This window comes from Amblyomma maculatum, chromosome 5, assembly GCF_055883805.1.
Source record: "Amblyomma maculatum isolate TAMU_Amacu chromosome 5, ASM5588380v1, whole genome shotgun sequence".
Taxonomy (NCBI): domain Eukaryota; kingdom Metazoa; phylum Arthropoda; class Arachnida; order Ixodida; family Ixodidae; genus Amblyomma; species Amblyomma maculatum.
In genome coordinates, this window is record NC_139348.1 from 24,544,876 (window position 1) to 24,561,349 (window position 16,474).

Genomic DNA, 16,474 nt, shown 5'->3' on the forward strand with positions numbered 1-16,474 from the left:
CGCCTTGGAATTGGGATTTGGAAACTGCCGCCAGTTATGCTCATGATGTAATAGATATTAAGTTTCATTTCCAATCACCAAATTGTCTATGACGGCAGTATAGGTACGATGTTTGGGCCAGAGTGCAGAGTTCATCTTGACTATAACGTGATACTGAGAGCTGACATCTTGAATTTAGTATTCCCAAACTATTTCCCCCTTTCCGCCCATGACGTTATAGACGTGCGGTTCCACTCCAGTCGTCATATTGTACTCTGACGGCATCATGGGCACCGTATTGGGACAGCGTGCAGAGTCCATCTTGGCTATAGCGTCCCGCCGAGAACCGCCACCTCAGCTCTGGGATTCCCAAGCTATGGTGCCATTTCGGCCCATATTGGTTTACTGCAAAATAATTCGTTAATATCTAAATCAATGCTGATACAGTTCCCAATTTTCGAGAGTTGCGAAATTTTATGCACATATAAAGAAGCTGTTTCCGTCATGTCAGGCAGGTAAAGCAGAAAAGGAAAGTCCCATTCTACCGCAGAAATAGAAGCAAGCAGACAAATAATTGGTAAGGTGGGAGTATCAATGCTAAGATTTCGCACTGATGTACATATAACGCTAATCGGTACCTTCGTGTACAGCTGCTTGTACGTTTTACATGTCGTCGTCAGCTGCAGCAACTGCTCCAATTGAGATTCTTGGCAGGCCATATAATGTGCACTCAAGACAGCTGGAGGAATCTGTAATGAGAGTTGTAATGCTTATCGTTGAGGATAAGCATTTCGTTACTGTCAGATCCATAGTTTAGAGATACCATCTTGTTACAACGAAAATAGGTTGTAGAATACCTAATACCTTGAATGAACATGACAAAAAGGAAGTAATATTTCCCTGAATGCATATTGCTGGCGACCGGAAGATATTACGCACGGACAGTGAGACGCTTCGACGAGTACTACGGATTTTTCATCTGCTGTTTATTGTTTCTGCGCTTATATCCACCTGTAGCAGTGTAAGCCGATATTCTTGAAGACATCGAAGCCGGAGAAGCTCCCAAGGCTCTCCTCGCAATCGCAGAATATTTCATTCCCGATCTTGCTTAGCCGGCACACGTATCTTTCATGCTACGGAACCACGTTCTTGCTGAAACTGAACAACCATGTTGATAAACTGTTCATTTGCTGATGTGAGAATATTCTTGCTGTCTTTCAGATCATCAATACCAATTCAGTGGAAACTACTCTGGTAAGTAATGTTCTGTAAACTGTACATGATCCCGTGTTGATTTAATTTCAGGTTCATTGTTACCACACATATCTTACTATTGTATACGAGCTGTTAATTTTCTTAGTAATCATTTATCTATATATTTATCGCGCAAAGCAACTTTAGCTGGCATACTAATTTTAAAAATCGTTCCAAAAATGCCTTAAATGAATATTTGCATTACTCCCATTTCTGTGCGAACATATCTGAAAGTGTGTGCACAACTAACAGGCGGCAGTGGTCTTCTTGGGTACTTTAAAATGCAAAGTACCTTTAAGTACTTTTTAGGTACATGCTTTTCACGGCTCAATTTTTTTACCTTCTCTTGGAATCCAGCCACACCACGAAGAATCAGAAACAGTTGCGTCAACTGAAGCGCTCTCACGGCAGCATGCATGCTAAAATAGTTTTAATAGATGCAAAAGGAAAGACTACATAAATTAGGCGCAATATAGCAAGTCAGTGATAACCTTGGCACATGTGTTTGCAGCAGCGCTGCTTTTCTGAATACCTACTCATCTGATGAAGATTATTCGAGCCCAAATCTCTATATCAAACCTATTCATTATTGTTCATAGTCGAAAAATAGCCTCTCACCATGGCCATATCCGGCGGGGAACTTTTACACTCGACGCTTCGAGCATGCGGCACCTGTCATCCCTTTTTCATCTCTAAATGCCGCAGTGATCTCGTGTTTCGAATGTCGTTTCTATATCTTGAGCGCACACCTGAATTTATATTTCCCTACTTGGCATGTAAAAGAAAAGCTAACAGTTCCTAAGCCAAACCTGCACTCCACCTTTCCGCCTACACAGCCTCGCCAGCTCCTCCCTAAAAGAATAGAGCGAGAAACAAACGAGATTCCCCCTCAAACTTTATATGCACATTCTTTTTTTCTTCCCACGAATCTGCGACTCACTCAACACTCTCCACAAACACATCTCTCTGCGGAAAAAATTCCTTTCTCACCCCGAGAAGCCGGAAGTCTCAATAATTTCCGGATATAATATGATTGCAGTTCGTGTAACTGCTGCAAAGTAGACAGACTTGTGCTTGTGGACACTGCGACCGTCTCATTACGCCTGCTTTGTTTCTCGATAAGCCTAGTATAAATTGTTCTGATCCGGTGTCCTCAACAAGGGGTGAAAAACTGGGCCAGGCATGACTAAATAGCGCAAACGAAGGATGAGGAAACAGATAGAAAACGCACCACCAGAGCGAGCTCCCTATTGAACAGGACCGAAACCAACCAAAGCGACCGAGACCATAAGCAACTGGAAAATTCGCCTAACGTAAGGAAAAACCAAAAACAAAAGAAAATAAAAAAAAGACGAGCGAGAATGACACCAATGAATTGGTCTGCTGCTTTTTTGAATTCGGGAAGGAAATGGGTAAGGAAATGGAAGGTGAAACGTAGTGGTCTGCGCAATTTCCACGATTTCGTAAGTTGGCTCATCTCTGCATTTTGCAGCAACTGCGCATTTGTCTAGAAAAAGAACGCAGCCGCACACCTTCAACGTAAATCTAAATTATTACCACTATATGTATTGATGTTTTTATGCTTACGAAATCTTTAGTCCAGGCATCGACCAGATTTTGCAGGCACTGCTAGACGCACGAAAGCAGTATGTTGTAAGCAATGACTTGAGTGTATTCAAAGAATCTGCTCCGGTGGCGTATAGTACAGCGCTTCTTTTGATGTAGCTCCACAGCGGAGAGGGTTCCTCTGGATAAGACTCCTAGTTTCTCAGATGCTGGAAAAAGGATTGTATCCTTTGCCTCCTTCCCCTTCTAGCATTGTGCGAAAGATAATCGATGTAAGGGAGAAAACCCGCCTAGCTCTCCTTTTGCCTCTCATCTAGTTCTTACTGGAGCTTCATTTTCTGAAAGGTTTCGATGACTGAAACAATAACATCATTAGGGTACTTTGTTTTGAGAAACCATGTCTGTTTTCCTGAAACCTAAAGATGGGTTAGTGGAGACATAACATTTCTAGGGCATTTTTCACGCAAAGGGTGACAATGACTCGTTTCACATGCTTATAATTGGTTGTGATTATAAGACAGAAATGATTTGTTAAGGCGAGAGGAATAGCACCAGTATAGCTAGTTGTCTGTCACTTTAAGAATGTCCGGAAACAGCATCTCTGAGTCAGTTAGCATTTTGCTACTCAATATTAGCTTGCACACCCTTGTATAAGGCGAAAAAGGTCCTTATCACTTCTCAAGATGAGGTTAAGTACAGGTAACAAGAAAAAGACCGAAGTTGACATATCAGTCATTCTATCCACACAAAGGTTCGCAAGGTGCTCTCGGGGGGTGGATTCCAGGCGTCACATAGGTAGCTAAGTACGGTGGAGAAGCAAGACGAAATAATATTCTCTGCTTTTCGATATATGCACTGCTTCACCTAATATTGAAACTGGAGGAGAGAGAAGAAAATACAGGGATGATCGTCTGCTTAAGGGCAAAAATGAGAAAATCAAATTACAGGCGTGTTTTCATTAATGCATCGTCATTGTCATTCCCAAGCGGCCAGCTTATAGTCGGTCCGCCTTCCGCCCTTGCTAATATGGCCAACTAAAGCTCATCGGGCCGAGCTCTGCCCGAGTTCAGGTATTGACAATAGCCTTAGAACTGCCGATCGTCGGCAGTCGATCTCAGGCGAACGAGTATAGTCTACTTGGCCAGCCTACAACCGCGGTTACGCCTTGCATGAGACATGACTTACTCACGCATCACCCAACCGCAGCCGCAGTCTGACCACGTCAACGTTACTCGCTGCCCTGTATAGTTTACCCATTTCTAGCAAGTGCTCTACTCGCTCGTTACTCGTGATTTACCCATGCAATTTCTGCAGTTCGAATGTGCTAGGAAATTGCTGTGCAGCCGCAGGTTTAGGTGTGCAGCTTTTGCTTAACTTGGGAGCTATGTTTGTAGCATTGACAATATATGTTCGAAAATTCTTCGGGACGGTGAAAATAAACCATACGTATCTTACTAAAACACTCTGTACACCGATCATCGCATATTCAAAAAGCACTGTTTATTGGCTACAGTTCTCATATATTCTAAACAGGCCGAAAGCTCTTATAACAAATATTTAGCATTTTTCTTACAAATGATTAAATCTGTGAGGCTTCACAGCGGTTTATTCAGGAATTCAACTTCTAGTTGAGTTGATGTCACTTTTCCTTCCTCGTTGCACCGCCGTCCCATTCCTTCGCTGTAAGGATCCACCGCTGGACTGCTGTCGGTACGACCCTCACGAAATGGACTTCAATCTGGGGCATGTTGTCCCTCCTCACGCATCCTAGAAAATATAGGAAAGATAAATTAGCTTTCATACTGTATTCACAAGAACAATGGTTTTAGAGGTTGTGTGGGATGTCCTATTTTTACACATATAATGAGTGGCCCAACAAGATTGACAGAATGTCAAAAAAAATGAAATTTCAGACGCAGGTCAAGGAGGCCAGTTATACATTGGTGGCAGCTACCTTAAGCGCAAAAAAGCGTTCTTGTTAGCAGTTTTGCTGATATTGTCACGTAGTGGTGACAAAGCGGTAAACACCAAAAGAAGACAGACTTGATAATACTTAAATATACTCTTTATTGGGCTGACTTGCACCCGCAAAAGAACTAAGCTACTCGGCGGCGGTGATAGCAACAAGTGTGCTCGTCGATCGTCGAACAAAGAATACCGGTGGTACACATCAACGCTCAACTTAAAGGCGGCTCAGAATCATCTAGATAACGTCGCAAGGTGTCACTAGCACAACCTGGAACATTGTAGAGACATACGCGAGTGGCTGGAATCTTCGAGACAGATCTCGGCGCATCTTGCGCGACAAAGAAACTGATAAAGGTGCGTCTCGCGACATCGAGCATTAACAAACAAAAAATACGAAATTGATGCGCGTGCCAGAATCACAATGATAAGGCTGCATGTCGGCGGCTGCTGAAAAAACAACAGTTTTGAAGGTTTCGCGGCATTACTTCCCCCTTAAAAAATATGGCTTAGATGTTCCAAAATAAACAAAGCAACTTACGCATAAGCGACTGGCTGGAATCTTGGAGACAGATCTCGGCGCATCTTACGCGACAAAGAAACTGATAATCGTGCATCTCGAGACATCGAGGATTAAGAAGCAAAGAATACGGGATTGATACGCGTGCCAGAATTACAATGATAAGACCGCATGTCGAAGGCTGCTGAAAAAAAACATCGCCTCGATGTCCCAAAATAAACAAAGCAACTTAAACATAAACATTACAAAGTTTAAACACCACGAATTCTTTAATGCGCGTTATAAGGCTCCAGACGAACAACATGAATGATTTCTGGGTGCGCGCGTCGCTGTTGTGATGCTGTCGTGTCGTAGGAAGTGACTTCATAGTCGAGTTGTCCGACGCGGCGGAGGATTTTGTATGGCCCAAAGTATCGACATTAAGAGATAGGAAGCGTGCAGAGTGGGTCAGAGAAATAAGTCAAGTTACTGACATTCTAGTGGAAATTAAGAAGAAGAAATGGGCATGGGCAGGACATGTAATGCGAAGAGAGGATAACCGATGGTCGCTTAGGGTTACAAACTGAATTCCAAAGGAAGGAAAGCGTAGCAGGGGCCGGCAGAAAGTTAGGTGGGCGGATGAGGTTAAGAAGTTCGCAGGGGTCAAGTGGATGCAGCCAGCACAGAACTGGGTTAATTGGAGAAATATGGGAGAGGCCTTCGCTCTGCAGTGGGCATACTCAGGCTGATGATGATGATGATCGACGCAGTAACTTTTCAGTTAGTCCACGGAGGCGAATTGAAGTCCAAACCCACACCTGGTCTCTTGGATTGTACTCTGCGTGGCGTCATCGTAAATGGTATCGTCGGATGTCGTTGCGCTGTTAGTCTTTAGCACGCAACCGTGCGAGTCGTCGGGGTTCCTCTGCACGCTGGATGTAGGCGTCGACGTCAAGTTTGTCCTCATTGGTTACGTGCGGCAGCATTGCGTCTAGCACCGTCGTGGGCTCAATGCCGTACACAAGCTTGAACCAGATCGGTCTGGTCGTCTCCTGGACTGCCGTTTTATACGCGAAGATCACTTACTGCAAATGGCGTCCAAGGTCTTGTGTTCAGCGTCGACGTACCGGGCGATCATGTGCGCGATCGTTTTGTTCAGGCGCACGGTAAGTCCATTGGTCTGGGGATGGTACGCAGTTGTTCGTCGATGGCCTGTATGACTGTATTCTAGGATGGCTTGTGTCAACTCTGTCGTAAACGCCATCTTTCTGTCCGTGGTGAGCACTTCTGAAGCGCCGTGTCGCAAAAGGATTTGTTCTACAAAAATTTTAGCAACGTCTGCTGCAGTACCATTGGGCAGGGATTTGGCTTCGGCGTTGCGGGTTATGTAATTGGTTGCCACAATGATCCATTTGTTCCCAGCTGATGAAGTTTGGGAGGGGCCGAGGTGGTCCATCCTGATTTGTTGAAAAGGTAGGGGTTTGGGCGCAATCGGGTTCAGTAGTCCCGATGGTTTGATCGGCGGCGGTTTGTGTCGTTGGCACTGACGACACGTCTTCACATAGCGGGCAACTTCGGCAGGCAGTCCCGGCCAGTAATACTTCTCCTGGATTCGACGCAAGTGCGCGCAAAACCCAGGACGACCTGCTGTGGGCTTACCGTGCAACGACTCCAGAATTTTCTGCCGGAGGCTTTCAGGCACAACCAGAATCTGCGCGGTCTTGGTGGGTGCGAAGCTCTTCACGAGGAGGCCATTGCTTAACGAGAAGGATTATAAATGACGCCTGAGCACGGCAGGAGGGGAAGTGGTCTTTCTCTCTAAGTAATCAACTATCACTTTCAGTTCGGGGTCTGATCTTTATTGTTTTGCAAAATACTGGCGCTTACCTGTCTCATAAAGGCGTCTTTGTCGTCTTCTTTCGTCGGCGCATCAACGGGAGCTCGTGACAAGCAGTCTGCATCTGTGTGCTTGCGGCCTGACTTGTAGATAATTGTGATGTCGAATTCCTGAAGACGCAGGCTTTATCGGGCAAGGCGGCCGGCGGCGTCTTTCAAATTCGCCAGCCATCAGAGCGCGTGGTGATCGCTTACACCTTGAATGGTCGGCCGTATAGGTACGGGCGGAAAATATGAAGTAGCCCGAATGATCACGAGGCACGCTTTCTCGGTCGTCGAGTAAATGACTTCAGCTTGCGAGAGGGACTTGCTAGCGTAGGCGATCACTTTCTCTTGTCCGGCATTCTTTTGAATGAGAACGGCGCTTTGCCCCAGACTGCTCCAGTGGGTATGCATCTCAGTATCGGCGTTCTCACTAAAGTTGCCTAGCACAGGAGGGAAGTGTAGGCGACGCTTAAATTCCTCGAAGGTTGCCCTTGCGGTGCTTCTCATTGAAGTAGAACGTCTGCATTTGTAAGCTGCGTCAAAGGTTCGGCTAGGCGCGAAGAGCTCTTGACGAATGGGCGGTAATACGCGCTCAGTCCTAGGAATCGGCGTAAAGCTTTCTTGTCACGTTGTCGCGCACCCGGGGCTCCACAACGTGACAAGAAAGCTCTTCCACCGTGCAGAAAAACTCTGCTTCACACCAGAAGAAAAAAGCGAAACACCTGGATACCATCCGCCGAGACCTGATATCCTCTGGCTATCCCAGTTCGTTTATTAGGAAAGTCGAGAATCGCCTATCTCATCCACTGCCACTGCAACACCAGCACCAAAAGAAGAAAAAGATTCCTGTACCGTACGTGCAAGGGGTAAGCGAAAGCTTATCCCGCATTTTGCGTTCTTACGAAGTCGACGTCGCGCGTGTACCTACGCGGAAACGCAGACAGGCGATGGTGAATGTAAAAGACAAGATAAAGAAGGATTATTTCCAAGGCATCATACACAAATTTCTTTGCGCTGACTGGGAGCACGTCTACATTGGTGAAATGGACTGTATTGGAGGAAACGATTGCAGCAGCACCAAATGATGTCAAGAATTAGCGCGTGGCAACAACGCTCTGGCTAAGCGTGCTGCCGCAAAGGGCCATGCCATCGACTGGGATAGCGCGAAGATAATTGGAAAAGAAAATAACAAGACAAGGCTTTACTTGGAATCTCTTCATATTCAAACGACAGCAAACACGCTTAATCCCAGCGAAGGAAATCTACCACCCATATACTCCCGCTGCCTACCTCAAACCATGAAACATATATAACCAAGCTTAGGTTCCTTTTATTTCATTGTGAACAAGGCCCCCGTAGCGAGGCAATAACGTCCTTGTTGTTTTAACGATTGGTCAGCGCTCAATGCTTTCCGTCAGAAATTGTTATAGGATTCCAAATGAATTTTTTTGGAATCAACACCATTTTGTTTAAACAACATATTCGTAGGGTAAGGCAATGGCATATGTTCAAAAGTCTGGTATGTCTATTGGTTTGAAGTTTGCCTCTCTGACAAGCGATATTTTCTTAAGGGCGGTGAGCACAATGACTGCCAAGAACTTGCATTGGTTATGGGAAAATATATTTTGGTATGTAGATGATTTCTGATCTACAAATGCTGTGCTTAAGGCCTGTGGATATTCATAAGCTTTTTAAGAAACAAGGCTTTGGTCTTAGCTTTCCGATGGAACGAATGACTGAACAAAAAAGGTGCGGTATCTAGACGCGTTACCTTCATTTTCTGTACGCCCCATGTGTTTTGGCGATATTTACCTGTAGTAGTGTTGGTCGCTACTTGATTACAGATCTGATCATTCAAAACTTACCAAAAATAGCATTGCAGTATTCAGCCTGGGTTCAGCATTGAAGAAGTCGTGTTTTCACCGCATGATAACCAGTTTTAGTGCTATATTTTAGGGTAACGAACGCAGGGTTTGATGCTGACGTGCTACAAATTGCTAAAGAAATTGAAACCGTTTTGCCGGGATTTGCTGGAGCAGGCAGGGACCGTGTTGTATGATATTGTTGCCAAGCGGCAAGCTGATGTAAACAAGAGAGCAGAGGACAAAGAGAAGTTCGATGACAGTGAGATGTCGTTTAATGAATATGTTAGCGGGTCTAGCGCGAGTACTCCTGCCCGCCACTGCCCGCTTCTGCTTCCTTGCACGTCCGTAACATGACCCGGGGCCATCGAGCGATCGTCCCAATCGTGGACGAGGAAGTTTACCGATGTTGACGATTCCATGGCATGATGATGGGCGTGTCTGGATGCTTGAATAAGGGGAAGAAAGAAGAATAGAAGGGCTTGCCGGCACGATGATTACCGATGAACGTTAGCCCAGGACACTCTCGGGCCACACGTTGCCACGACTCGGTGGCGGAGTCCAAGGCACGCAGTGCATGGCATAGGCAGGGGAGGATGTCTTCAAGTGTAGCGGTGTCTTGGGTCGTGGGTTTTTTGGTCGGCACATCTGGTCAGGGGGGTCACATATGATCGTTCGGGTCTCTTTTATATCTTGTGGTTATGTGTGGCGTCTCTGGTCAGTTTCTCCGTTGTGTCTTGTGGTCGGGGGGGGGGGGGGGACGAGGTGGAAGAACGGCAAGTTCCTGCTAGGTCCGGCAGGCTAGGGAACAGCCATGCGATGCCTCCTAACCTTCCACCGACGGCACAAGAAGTCGCAGGGCACCGAAGCTGCCGACCAGGATGAGGGGGGGATGATGAAGTACCCCACACCTCCAACCAAATGTTACGAAGCGGCAAGCCGATGAAAACAGGAGAACAGAGATGTTCGATGACAGTGAGATGACGTTTAATGAATACGTTATTGGGCCTAGCGCGAGCGCTCCTGCCCGCGCCACTGCCCGCTTCTTTCTTGCACGTCCGTAACAATATAAAAAGACCAGTTGTTTTGCATTATGTGCATGAATAGTGGCATAATTTGCAACATGTGGCTACGAGGTGTGGTGTTAAAGTGGTGTTCTCGGCCCGTAATAACCAGTCAAGAATAAATTGGCGAAAGTTGCTCGGGAAAAGCACGCATGTCAAGTGAATAATGAGCAATACTTACCATGTAAGAAAATGCTGTTACCGAATACCGTTATCTTGCAATCGGGTTTATTTGGTTCAATTTAGAAAGTGTTTAAATTTACGACCATCGGAGCACGAATAGTGTGTCAATATAGGTAGAGGTGCCAACGTTGCTTCGTATTTGAAGGAATGCCCTGGTTGCTTTCCGTTGCTTTCAGCTAGGCGCATTTTGGCTTTTCATTCATTGTAAATAAGCCAGGAAATCATTGAAACGACATATTTTGCGGCTATGTGACGAATGTGTTAGTGAACCGTCCATAGCTTTAAATTGCAGCGAGTTGGATTATCTATATTAGTGAATGCTCGGGAATATTAGTGACTCAAGTTTTGCTGTCTGCTTTTCGATAATTAAGTTGTTTTGCGGTATTGCTTGGCTTCTCTAAATGTTTAATGGTTGCTCCAACGAATTTTAGTTGTGAGTTATTGCCCGCCTTGCTCCCCATTTCACGTCCTTGTTTTAACGCACTGCCAGTTAGAAATCACGTCTTACAAACGAGTTCAAATCGTCATCCTTCTGCAAATAACCTTAATTCGCTACTTAAGAAAACAAAAAAAATCAAATTGCCTTTGCTGCGCAAACTTACTGCCAGCCATATGCGACCGCCTGCCATCACCTGTTTTACAGAGTTTATTTTCAGTCCTTGGCTTAATCTAGTGGGCAAGTATGTATAATTCGACTTGAGGTATAGCTGGATGAGATCGTGTATGTGGAGAGATTTTTAACTTTCACATATTTCACTTATAATTAATAGGATAACAGCGTCACTATGGCCGTTTCGAAAAATTGACGTTACGTAGGTAGCAGAGCTATATTTGTGACTAGAATAAAGCACAGAACTTATTATTATTGCAGTTCAGAAAGTACAACTATATAAAAAAGTGAAAGCCTGCCACACCAAAAGTGTACCGTTGGCAAATTTTCTTAGATGCCAGTATCGCTCGCAGTATAGAACGCCACATACATATCCGTGAAATCTTGTTGAGTTGGCTTTCCCCCAGCGAATATTTATTGAATAGCGTCCATTGTAAATTTTTATGCCTGATATGCGAATACATTTGTTTATTTGCTGAAGAACAATCGCCCATTTAGGCGATGTGCTGTGTTTCCTGACGCAGTTTTGAAATTCTTTGCAAGAAAGCCAACCCAGCTTTGTACTGAGTGTTTCCAATAAAAAATAGTAAACGAGCTTAATGTCGATTTTGACGGCTTTCACTTTCGGCCTATGATCATGCTCCTCAAAATCATAAAGCATTCGCACTTGTAATTATAATTTGTACATTTTTTACTAGCGAACTTTGTTACGTCCATAATGTCCGACTTCCTGTACAATCCACCTGAACTGAGACTACGGAATAGCCTTGGTAGTTTTAGTGCTACAGTATTCAATTGCTGCTTGCTCAGAAATAAGCGCTAGCGGTAGCAGTCAGCGCGGCAGAAGGGTGTTTTCCACGGCCGCACACGTGTTTTGGCGACAGCCGTAAAGCCAAGCTCTGTCGTCAGCAGAGCATTAAGCGCGAATCTTGCAGCGCTTCATAAAGCCACAAATATGAGGAGTACAGAGCATGCTGTTATGTCTTGTTACAACATTGTTATGTAGTGTTTTAGACAAGTGGCACGGGCTACTCTAAACCTTCGTCGCGGTACGACCTAAATAGTACCCAGAAATGTGGCGCAACAAACACAGTAACATCAGACGAAACACATAACAGGCGCAATACCAACTATAATATGGATCTCAACACACACTTCCTGTTCACCACTCATCCTCTTCTACACCCAAGTACATATTCTTCACACACTTCTTTGCCATGGAGATAGTAGCACTTTCTTCCCCGCAGAACATGAACATCGTTCAAGCATGACAGTCAAATTCTACACCCAAGGACATCTCCACACACCTCATTATTGCCCAGCAGCTAATACCACAATCATCCTAGTGTAACACAATCATCATCCAAGCAGGACAGTCACAAAGTCCACCACATAGACACACACTATCAAACAACAACCACATATGTGCAGTAAGACATGCGCCTGTGTTGTGTTTCTTCTCATGGGATTGTGTTTGTTGCGCCACATTTCTCGGTACTATGCAGCTCCAACTTGCCCCTCAAGCTGTTATTTTGAGGTACCGCCTGGAATTGATCATGTTCTTACCATTCGATTACTTCCTTGTTAATCGAATCATTCATTCTCTGGGAAACGTCCCAGGCTCTAAAAGCGACCACAGACAACTGCTGAATAAAATTCGGCATGCTTGCAATTGTGCGAAAGACCTTTTGGGAGGGTATTTTTATCGAGAAAAGTTTTTTCGACGCAATCACTACTACAATGTTCCGGTATGGAGTACAAATTGGCCTCTGGAAAACAATTTAAACTATGCGCAAAACAATATGCAATTACTGATATTAATTTAGAACATTGTACTTGCGTTGTTCTTTTATTCTGCTTTATTAATGGAGCAATATACGCATTTTTTGCATATCCTTGGGTAACTGCAATGCAAAAGATGTGAATTTTCAGCGAAACGTTCATTAATGTTTCACCTTCAACAATGTTTACTCATGCATAGGTTCCAACAGAAAGTTCGAAATGATTCAAGCTTGTTCAACGAAACGATTATAGAAAAACATTTATAAAAAAAAGAAATGATGACCATCCAGAAAATAAAAAAAGATGCCTCATGATACGCATCAACGCTTTTTTATTTATATTTTATGCAATTAAATTTTGTTTATCAATAGAAACTTTTTTTTTTCGAATCCATTGAGAGCCCCAACGGCGCACTGTCGAAGTGTGATTGAACTGCAGATCACTAACACATAACCGCCAATAGTTATGGTTCGCATATTATCCGCGGATCCAGTTTCTACAAGTGATAAGCCGGAACTTAAAGAAAGCTGCTGAGAAGGCTGCATTTGCGTTGCGTTAATTCAATTTATACGTTTGGCATGTTCACATCGCTTTGCAGAGAGCAATACTCGCGGACATAAGGAATCGAGGTTTGCCTGACGTGTAAAAAATATTTTTCAGATGGGGCTTCTTGAAAAGAAAGGAAGAAAAAACGCTTGTAGAGCCTCTGCTATCATGAAGGGAATTATTTTTACAAACGGAATAATGTTCTTTAGTATTTAGGGCGCAAAGCGCATTGAACGCCATCTGCGGTGTACTGAAAGGCGCAGCAGCAAAATCAACGTTGAAGCGATAATACTTTCAGGGAGTAAATCACAACAAGGTGTTTTTGCGGAGCTAGAACTATGCAAACAGACGTAATATAGTTTGCTAAAAAGTGACAAAATAGAAGCGCAAAAGAGAACGGCCTTCGAAATTCATCACAATTTATCGCAGTTCATTTCAGACCAGCTACAATTTCAACATTTCATGCTCAAATCTTCTATTACTCAAACTATCAATAACCTGACATCAGGGAATGGACATGAGACATATGGAACCTCAGTATGTAAGGCACAACAATTGAAGTATTGAAACTTTGAACATGAGTTGATAGAAAAACGGAAAGCTGAGACTTAAAGAATAATAAAAGATCACGTTTGTGAGCAAAAAATTACTTGCTATGAAGGAGTGTAAAGCTTTTGATGCACCGTACTATATCTGCTGTGAAGCGGGAGGTAAACTAGCCTGCCTCCGTGTCAGATGATTTAAAGGGGCCCAAAACAGCCTTAGCGATACAGTTTGCGTATGCCTAGTATGCGAAAGAATGTGGAGATAAGATAACCTTCCCGCAAAAAGTTTTTAAATGCGGCATTTGGAAGCAGAGTTATTTGCAATCAAATTTTGAATATCTGCGCCTTCGCGGCTTTCCTCCTCTTTTCAACTTCTTAGCGCGCGCAAACGCTGGCCCTTCTCCAAGGCCTTGCACACTGACACGTCATAACTGACGCATCTGCGCTTTTACTTTTTTTGCTTAGCGCCACACACCGCAACTTCCGTTTTGTCGCGCTTGCTTGCCGACGCGCCGCCGGGGGCCTCTTGTCGTCTGCTTTATCGTCATCGCCCTTCGGGCACAACCCGCAAGTTTTGTTGCCACGCTATACATCCCTGGCGTTTACCTCACCTTCGACTTTCACGCGGTAGCGTTAAGGAGCTCGTGTCGCAGAAAAGCCGGTGTCGTCGACGGCGTTGGCCGTGAACGATAAATCCCGGCATGCACTTCATAAATAAAAAGCAACTTCCAAGATGGGCTGGGTGGGAATCGAACCAGGGTCTCCGGAGTGTGAGACGGAGACGCTACCACTCAGCCACGAGTTCGATGCTTGAAAGCGGTACAAAAGCGCTTCTAGTGAATGCGGTGTTGCCTTAGAAACGTGCCGTAGAACGTTATACTGCGGTGTATATCGGTAATTATGAGCATGTTACTTACAGAAGTCGCAGTTACACGAGTAGCGAAGTACGTTTCCGCTACATTTCTTCTGCGCTCTGCGCACATGCAGAGCAATCTTGCGGCAAACACAGAAGAACCCCTCCTCGCAATGTGCGGCGCTGCTCCGACACGTGGCGCGCAACTCGCCCCTGACGTTTCGCCGTGCACCCTCACTGGTTGTAGAATCAAGCGTCTTTCCTTTCTTTAGATCACTATCTTCGCTCACCCGCTTCTCCCCTTCGAGCCGCGCGGGTACCGGTGCGAGGATGCCCCAATACCCTTGCGTTTAATAAGTTTTCTCGACGAGGTGCAATAACGCTATCGCGTTCCACTCTTGAAGGCGAAGCATAAGCGTCCTCCTAATTTTTGTGTTACGTCGTGTGCGCGACGGGTGCAGGACAGTTCTGGGCTAGACTGGTCGCTCTCTTGATTTCGCGAAGGCAGTTATCGAAGCGCTGAATTGTTGTTGATGGGACATGAGCGGGAGGTTGTTACAGTGTGCAGTCCCTGCTGCGAACGTATTGCTAATGACGGCAGGAAAAACATTCTGCATCAAGTGCTTCAAAACGCCAACCTGCGGAAACAGTGGCTACAGCTCATCGGATAGCCAGCATCGGTGAAGAAAGCGTTTATCTACGTTTGCTTTACCCGGATATGTGGTTCGCGATTTGGGGATCCCAACAAGACTGAGTCTGCGTGAAGGAGCGGTACCAACGCTGTTTCTTCCAACCCTGCCGGTAAGTGTAAAATGAAAAGATTGTGGTAATATTAGCTTTAGACGCCTTATCACAGTACAGTGTGGATTGTTTTTTTTTTTTAACTCAGGCGATCTTGCTCGGCGTTGTGGCATGCATATAGCAAGATTTGTCATGATCACTGTGAACTACACTACTCAAAATAAACCAGTGGCGAGCTTACGATGAGATTTTATTATTATTTATTGTTATGTTAGTCGACCAAACGCACCAATGCACCCATATAAGCCGTATACTATCATCGTCGGGGTTCAGCAGCGGATTCTTCAACGGCGTGTACTTGTGGGGGTCGAGTCCCATCTCGTTACTCATTCGCCGAAGTCGCTTTTCGAGCTCGGGGTCCATAATATCCGTACCGCAGCAAGCGCATGAGATGTTAGCGAAAGGCTAGAAATTCAGAATCGAGATCGTAGAGATTGGTCTTCCGGGCGTTGCGGACGGAAACTCTCGTGCACCTTGCCCGAATTTTGAAACCTCCGTGTTTAGGTTCCTCTTGCTTTTGACTATATGATGCCCCTTCGTGAAAGATAACGATCGATTGTAAACAAAAAAAAGGAAGGGGATGAGGAGAAGGGGACTGCGTAGTTGTGCGCTGTGGTGTAGTTCGTCAGCCGCGGTTCGGCGTCAGCTCACTGCAACGGCGAACGCGCGCGCCGACAGGAAGTAAACAAACTCTGTTCGGTGCCCGATTATTATCGGAGCATGACTCCCGCCCTATCGCCTCTTTTTTTCTTTTTTTTTACGCCGTGTGGTGTTTGTACAGAGCGCACCCTGAAATGGAGCCGCGTCCAAGTTTACCAACAGAGGCGGCCAGGAGTTAGAAACACGTGAAAACCGAGATGGGCGTTGATAAGAAGAAAGAGAAGAAAGTCAGGAATGAAGAGATGAAAACACAAAAAAAAGTGCCAAGAGGCTTTACCCTTCAGCAGGAGGGGGGGGGGGGGGAGGTCACTAATGAAACGAATTATCAATCGCGGGAACTGGCTTAGTCGCTCTAAGTTGTGCCTCTTTATCCCTAAGCGATAAGCTGCCGATCGGAAGTGTAAGAGTTTGTTTTGACAGGAGC